This window comes from Ovis canadensis, chromosome 1, assembly GCF_042477335.2.
Source record: "Ovis canadensis isolate MfBH-ARS-UI-01 breed Bighorn chromosome 1, ARS-UI_OviCan_v2, whole genome shotgun sequence".
NCBI lineage: Eukaryota > Metazoa > Chordata > Mammalia > Artiodactyla > Bovidae > Ovis > Ovis canadensis.
The window spans coordinates 211,651,623-211,660,030 of record NC_091245.1 but is presented as its reverse complement, the minus strand read 5'-3'; the positions used below and the strand labels follow the sequence as shown (position 1 = coordinate 211,660,030).

Genomic DNA, 8,408 nt, shown 5'->3' with positions numbered 1-8,408 from the left:
AATAATTCTGGGAAGGTTTGTATGATAAAATATTATGCAACCATTAAAAATTTTGAAGATTTTTAAAAATGAAATAACATGAAAAACATGTTATAACATTAAGGATAAAATTAACATATAAAACCACATATGCAATATAATTCCAGTTTTTTAAATTTTGATAATATATATTAATATAAGTTACCTGTGGACTGTAGCATCTCAGGAGACTTTTGTTTATATTTTCTACATACTCCAATTTTTTAATCATGAGCAAGTGTCATTTTTATAATCAGAATTAAACAGTGTTTTGTTTTGGGGGGTTAAACAAGGCATGTACCACCATGTCTAACCTACACCCTTGACAAAAGTAGCTTTACAGATACTTTTCAGTATCCAAAACATATTTGTTTATATCCATTTTGCTGATTCTGTCCCTAAGTAAATTATGAAATGTAGAAATATTTATTAACATGTTCCTAGATGTCTAGCATTCTGTAAACACTTAGAAATTCTCCAACTAAAAAAGAAGAGATTTTGCTGCTGTTTTGCAAAACAGGACCTTTTACCATGAATATTCATACAATTGCTACAAAGCATTTTGTTTGTTAAATGATTCTTCTTCCACCCTAAGAATCTAGCAACGGTTGCTGCTAAGTCACTTCAGTCGTGTCCGACTCTGTGCAACCCCGCAGACAGCAGCCCACCAGGCTCCACCATCCCCTGGGATTCTCCAGGCAAGAAAACTGGAGTGGGTTGCCATTTCCTTCTCCAATGCATGAAAGTGAAAAGTGAAAGTGAAGTCACTCAGTCGTGTCCGACTCTTCGCGACCCCATGGACTGCAGCCTACCAGGCTCCTCCGCCCATTGGATTTTCCAGGCAAGAGTACTGGAGTGGGGTGCCATTGCTTTCTCCAGAGTGAGTTATTAAAATAATATGAACATAAACAATAAGTCCTTATCCTCTTACCCAACCTTGGAGACTTCTGCATACCAGGGACTTTTGTTTTGAAGACAGAAGTCTTTTAATTAACTGATATTGAAAGCAACAGATATCATACCTAATGCTATAGTGTGCAGCAGGCACATATACTGCAGCACCCTAAGTCATAATAGTAATAACAGCAACCAGAAATCACCTTCTCCTGGAATGCTCGTAGATACCCCGAGCCTGGAGTCACATCGCGATAGTGAGTGCATGTTTCCAGGAAGCAGAAAGAGTGCAGTTAGGCCCCAGGAAGTAAGAGAAACCAAATGAAATAAAACTCCAACAACTGTCATGGCTCTAAGTTTTATTTTAAAGCTGATTTATGTCCAATCCCCTGACAGGCTTCAGAAGGATGGAAATGCAGTCCCAATAAGCTGTCTGCCGAAGACAGTGGCTCAGCCAAAGAATGATGGCTTTGGAAAGTTGGTTCAACTATCTGTGCCAGTGCTCTCTCAGGGGCAGCCAGGCAAGGGCTCAGGCATCTTTCTCTGTGCTTGGTGGTGGGAGTGGGGATGTTGAAGAGGATGTTTCTCCTCTTCCAAAACTTCACCTAAGTCAATTAACATGAATAGTGTATTATTATCTACCTCCTATTCTCATTTCAACCACATGCATACAGAATGATAACTCTCTGAAACCTGCTGATAGGGCTAACTACTGATGAAAGGGGTGGTTCCCTGCAGCATTTCTCTCCTAATTTTTATGAAGACAGACAGAAATACAATCAAAGAATCCAAGAAAGTGATCCAAGTCATAACCTCACTAGATAGGTTTCTGCTTGCAGCCTATAGATTGGAGAGCCCCATACAGCTGCCTTAATTAGTATAGAATTACACTGTGTTGAATCCATAATCAGAAGAATTCTGAAAACCTATAGTTTATCTTTGAAAAAGGTTTACCAACTCTACCTTAAAAACATGAAGAGCTGCAAAACCCAAAGATTTAACAACAACAACAACAACAACAAAAACACAAGCATGAATATTTGACAGATAGGAAGAGAAAAAAAAAAAATGCTGGTAAGCTCCATACAGTTTTTTTAAAAATTCACCTGGTGCTCAAATTTCTAGATATTTCTAGGAGGAATATTAGGAGCCAATCGTAAAGTTTCATGAAACAAATATAATGCTGAATTATGAGTTAGAAAACAGGCTATGTGATCTTGGGGAATCCTATAACTTCTCTCATCCTCAATTTTTCCAGATGGACTGGAACTACTAATACTTGCCCTGCCTCTCAGTCACTTTGTTCTGAGAATCAAATATGATGTGTATGAGTATATTCTATAAATGCAAAGTTTTAGAAATTCTCATTCCATTAGCAAACTTTTAAAACTGTCCAATGAGAAGGAAAATCTTTATTAAAAGTGTGATAGACAAATGAAAGACACTTCATTCTGTCTTGGAAATCAGACACTATTTTAAACATTAGATTTGCATCAACTGTTTTCTTTTAACTACTTTCTAGGCCTAAAACTTTACATTTATACTAGAGAATGCCTCTTTCATGGATCTAAACTGGGACTTCAGAGTGAGTCATCTTTCACAGGAATATAACAGGAAGGAAGCAGTTTCTAAGCTAACTTTCCTATTGTTCCTAGAAAAATAGTCACAACAGGGCGAAAGCAGTTACTCTCTGTATTATTCAGAACATAAATTATGTACTCCAAAATATAATTAGCACTTGTATCTCTAACATATAACTATACTTTCTGGTATGTATCTATCAAATTTTCATCTTAATAGTGATGACTCATAATAAAATTATGCATTCATCATTCCATTCATTAAACCGCTTAACTTACAGACTGTGCATGTAAACTGCAAATTCTCTGTGGGTGTGATGGCATCACTCTCACCCAGGCTCCAGTTCTCAACCTAGTATTTGTTAACATACACACATTCTTTCCAGAACAAGTTTTTTTTTAATGTGCATTCAGAGAGCAGATGCCGTCAGAACTGTTATCAAGTCACGGATGCAGAGAGTACTCCCGCTGAATGTTTTGGTAATGTAGTTCTGAAATACCACTTTAGTTCCTGCCTTCTGCTGCCCCAAACTTCATTCTCCAGAGAACCATCCAAAAAAGCAATGCTACGAATAACTAAATTCATTCCTCAGATCAGCTGTTTATGAAATGGTAGAACACGCTTTTAACAAATCCAGCATAGGTTCTCTCTCGTTGAAGGAGGTGTAAGTGCCAAAGATACTTTATTATCTGAAACTTCATTATAGGGAGGAACTAAGGGGACAGTTATTGGAATGTGATCCAGAAAGCAAAACAAAACCAAGAAATTCCGTCTTTTAGGATCCAATAAGAGAGATTCTTCTTGCTCCACACTCCCTCTCTTTTCTCCAGCCAGGCCACCTTTTCTGCCCACTTTCTTTTCTCCTCTTTCCTATCATACCTCCTACTCCCTTCAGTGATAGGACCAAATCATGACAACCAGTCCCATCACTTCATGGCAAATAGATGGGGAAACAACGGTAACAGTGACAGACTATTTTCTTGGGCTCCAAAATCACTGAATATGGTGACTGCAGCCATGAAATTAAAAGACACTTGTTCCTTGGAGGAAAAGCTATGACCAACCTAGACAGAGTATTAAAAAGCAGAGACATTACTTTGCCTACAAAGGTCCGTCTAGTCAAAGCTATGGTTTTTCCAGTAATCATGTACAGATGTAAGAGCTGGACAATTAAAAAAAATCTGAATGCCAAAGAACTGATATCTTCAAACTGTGGTATTGGGGAAGATTCTTGAGAATCCCTTGGACAGCAAGGAGATCAAACCAGTCAATCCTAAAGGAAGTCAGCCCTGAATATTAGTTGGAAAGACTGATGCTGAAGCTGAAGCTCCAATACTTTGACCACCTGATGTGAAGAACTTACTCATTGGAAAAGACCCTGATCCTGGGAACGACTGAAGACAGGAGGAGAAGGGGATGACAGAGGATAAGATGGTTGGATGGCATCACCAACTTGAAGGACATGAGTTTAAGCAAGCTCCAGGAGATGGTGATGGACAGGAAAGCCTGGCATGTTGCAGTCCATGGGGTCACAAAGAGTTGGACACAACTGTGCAACTGAACAATGATGACCTCCTATCTAATCATTTATCTTCATCAATAAAAACCAGCACTTATTTTAGTGTTTCTGTTCACAAGAACTACTCTTCCCTTTCTGTGTACCCTGTCTCATATCACTGAGTCTTACAATAGTCATTCCTGATCACCCCATTTTACAGGGGATGCTAACAGAGCCAAGTTTCAAAACCAGGCATCCTATGTCATAGCCTATATCCTCTTCCAATACCATGCTACCTCCAGAAATTCTTTCCTTCCTTCTTAAAGATCTCCTTCTCTCTTCTTTCCCTCCCTTTAGCTTCCCTTCCTCATTTCCTGCCCTTTCTCCATTACCTCAACAAGCCATCTTTCACCCCATCCCACTGCCATCTGAACTGCCTCTTCTGGAAACCTGCTTCATCCTCAAAGAGGTCAAATGATTTTTGCTCCTCCAGAGACAGAGCCTCTCTGAAGCATCACTAACTATCTCTGCCCCAGTCCCAGCTTCTTCATCAACGTCCTATCTGTATCTCTTAGATTATAAACAGCTACTTCCTAAAATGATCACACCTAAGACTGGAGGGAAGTGTCCAGCTGGGGAGAGGAGTTTCTCTCTCTTTCTCTCTCTCCCCACAAATCAGATATGGTGCTGTCAAAGGCTTTTAAATTGTCATTTAAACACTTCCTTACATTAAAAAAAGATTATGTGAGATATGCAATTTACAATATTACTCTTGTCATTTTTTAAAGAGAATATCATAAACTCATTTTCCATGAAATAATATTTCTCCCATTAAAAAACTTCTAAAGGATATGCTTGCCTATTTTTTAAAAAATCCACTGAATTTTTATTAAATGCTGAAAAATAATCTCCCAACAATTTCATTTTGGAATTCTCAGGCTCTTCCTTCAGTGGTGTGAGTTACTCCAAGTACAAACTGAAAATGAGGTACTAAAGACAATAATTTTGTATTCCCCAGACTCTTTAAAACTGTGAAATTTAATTACTTGGCTAAGAAACACTTTCTCTTGCATGATCATGAGGCTAGTGAAAGGTTTTGGACAAAATACAAACAAAAATTTCTTTTTTTCTACTTTAAGAACTGAAAATTTGAAAAAGTCTTTTTGTCCTATCAACATAATGGGAGCAGAATTATTTTTGAAATTTAAATTATAATATTTTCTGATTTTGCCCCAGGGAAATCACTGTAAGAATACTTAATCAGAATGAAATGTGTTTACAGTTTGTGATACAAGGAGATTTTCTCTCTAAGTCACACATTATTCTTGAAAAGAAATTGTTACCAGTCTAATAGCAGCTAAAATTCACATACAATTAGAGCAGGATAAAATCAACAACCAGAAGTTTAGGAAAGGATAAAAACAGAGAGAAAGGGAAAAATATGTATTTAAAAAAAAAATCAGATACCTGAGCAATTCAGATATTCAGTTCTTGCATATAATAAATAATGGATGCTATAATCATAACAATATTTCCAGATAACAAAAATACCAGTAATTAAATAGTGTTGATCTGCAATCGTCTCCTTTGAGATTTTGTTTTGCAGTAGTTTTCGTTTGTTAATCCCACCTCATTTTCACTTCTATAGGCCAGTATAGTAGAGTTCCATATTCCGTCTGCTGCTTTCTCTAAGCCCCTCCCCTGGAGCAGACCACTTGGTTTCCATAGTAACCAGTATAAAACTACTGCTCCTGGGGTAGCAGGAGGGGAGAAAGAAGAGCAGAAGGAAAGGATTAAACCTGAGTAGTGGAAGCAGAACACATCCTCTGCGTCACTGTGAGCCACCAAGAACTTTCTTCTGCTTCCCTACTTGGAGTAGTACATAGAACTTTTCAGAGTAGCACTTCTAGCAAGTAATTACCGTCTTCTCTGACCAATGGTAAGAAATTCCTCTTCCGCCTTCCACGATCACGGTCCAAAGTGGATCAAGGTAGTATACACTTCCCCATCCCTTGCACCCATCATTCATTCTTTCCATTTGGACAGTAGAGCCGGGCACAAGACTGCTTCAAACTGCGACATAGAGCGTGTAAATTAGTATGAAATAATAGATGTGCTCATTGATCCTTTCAATCCCTTTGATAACTAATTTGAAATTTTATGTAAATGTATGCCCTGAATCCTACCCCCTCGGTAATGATGAGACCGTTTCCTATGGGGACTGATTCTTTTACCTAACTCCAGGGAATTCTTATTTTTGTAACTGAGAAGGGAACGATTCCCTTGATGCGAGTGAGAATTGTTTGGGGAATCCTAGAATGTTTATTCTCAACTTCACTTTCCATGTAAAAACACCAATTTGCAAAAGGAATTCTCTCTCCTATAGTTAAAAGGAATTTGGCAATGTGATCCAGTAGGCAGGGTGGTGTCGATCTCAGTCTCAGTAAGGAAGTCTGAGCCCTCTCTCTCTTTTTAATATGAGAATTTGAAAGCAGTGGGGAACTGATGTTGGACCTATCACAGCATTGCTAACAGACAGCCTATTACAGTATTTAATAAAAACAGAAACAGCGTGCCCATCATAGGCTAATAAATCCTACCTCCTGCACGCTTTAAAAACAGTAAGAAGCAGCTTTAACGGAGCTTCAGATAACTAATTTCAAGCATGGCTGTCTAGCGTGCCTGTCACTCCTATTGTCCTTCCAAACTCTTTCAGACATTTTGAGCAGGGAGTATTAAAGCTATGAGTTAGCAAGGGTTGTGACATTAATGGTCCAGGAAGGCTTTAGGCACAAGAGGTAATGATGATTACCGGTGGCTATTTGGAGGACTGCACTGGATCGCTGTCATTAAAAATTAAGCGTGGCTTTTGAGGAAGATGTGACAACTACCGGAGGTAGGATTTGCATGTAAAACAAAGGAATCTGTTGCTGTTTCGTGCTTTTTGTTTGCTCTGTGCTGTGTGGGTCGTGAATTGCAGGCAGGTGCAGAGTGAGAAGCAGGAAGGGGAGAGAGGGAGTGGGAGACCGATCTGCTTAAAGCAAAACACAGTGGATACTATTATGTTTTATGGCAGCAATGCCTCGAGGACAAACTGGCTCCAGACTCTTAGCCTGCTGAGTGTGCATTCCACGTTGCTTTTCCCATGGAGTAGAATGCTTAGAGGTCATGGAGAAAACAGTTTGCTTCTTATCTGTGGTGCCAGCTGGGCTGTTGGTAGGGTTGAGCGAGGACTTTGGTGGGTGGGAGGCATAAAGGTCCGAGAAAAAAAAAGAGGAAGCTGTCCTTAAGACTTGAAACCTGTTAGATAAATATTTTATTCCTATGGTCAGTATGCTTTGATAGCCAGAGACTAATTTTTTGAAAGGAAAATTAGAAGATTACAGTGGATTTCCCTGATAAAACTACTTTGAATTTAATCTATTATAAAAGAAAATTGGGTACCTTCGTCCATTTTGCATATTGAAAGGCTGATCCACACTGTATAAATGGTTTGGTTAAAGCAGATCAAGAGTTTTGCACTAAAGAAGGAGCTTTCTCTCTGTTCCTGCTCTTGTTTTTAAACAACTGCCAGGGCTGCAGATGGAAATGGTGATTCCTTAGAGGTTACGGACTTGGTTCAGCTTTTTTTTTCCTTTTTCTGTTTTTGTTTTTAAAAGAACAGCATAAAAGCTCAGTCCTCCTTGTGAGATGAGAGGGGCAGTTGGGTTCCAAAGTCCAGTGGATAATGAGTGGATTTGCAGGGGGAACTTATACTGCTTTGTACTTTATTATGGGATCAGTATAGCTCAATCAGAGAAGGAAATGTCAGGAAATCATAAGCTTTTTTTTTTTTTCAGCAAAAAATTCAGTGATCAAAAACCAGTGTTTCTCCAACTTGATGTATGGTGCAAGTTCCAGTATTTGTCATTGCATGTGACCCTCAATGTGAGGTGGCAGAAACGTAGTGACTGAATTGCTCCGTGCTATTGTGTTATTTCTCTATCAGACTTCACAAACTCCAAGATGTAAAGACGTTACTTTAGATTTTGAAAAACTATATTCTGATGCATTGTTTTGGTTATAATGAATGGTGAAGATACATAGAATAATTGTATATTCATAAAAGAATGTAATATTTTTCAGTGTATCTCAAACTTCTATAGTAATGTAGTATTAAGTAGAAATAAAAGTGACAGACAATTATGTCTTCAGCTAAATACTAGAATCAAGGCTAAGTGGGGCTTTTTCTCTTCTGTGATGCAGTTGAGTTTGCAAATTTGTGAGGTTCTGTGTGTATAGTGCCATTCACAAACATACAAAGTTGAAATCATTGCCCTGTAGTGTGTGGCATCTATGCTTAAAGTTGTGTGTTCCTTTATCCTAATAGTGCGATGATTGTTACTGAACCAATCATACTCCCTTGGCTAGTCTTTAT

The 8,408-nt window shown here is 38.4% G+C and overlaps 1 protein-coding gene across 2 annotated transcripts in view; it reads left to right on the top strand.

The window, feature by feature from the left end:
* The first annotated feature begins 5,752 nt into the window (after positions 1-5,752).
* KCNMB2 (potassium calcium-activated channel subfamily M regulatory beta subunit 2) overlaps positions 5,753-8,408 on the top strand; it is a 305,446-nt gene continuing 302,790 nt past the window's right edge. The window contains exon 1 of one of the 2 annotated variants that reach the window (XM_069559679.1): positions 5,753-5,930. The gene's annotated coding sequence lies outside the window, so the exon portion shown is untranslated. Of the gene's footprint in view, positions 5,931-6,611; positions 6,888-8,408 lie in introns of those variants that run through there. The other variant, XM_069559671.1, reaches the window with a different exon arrangement.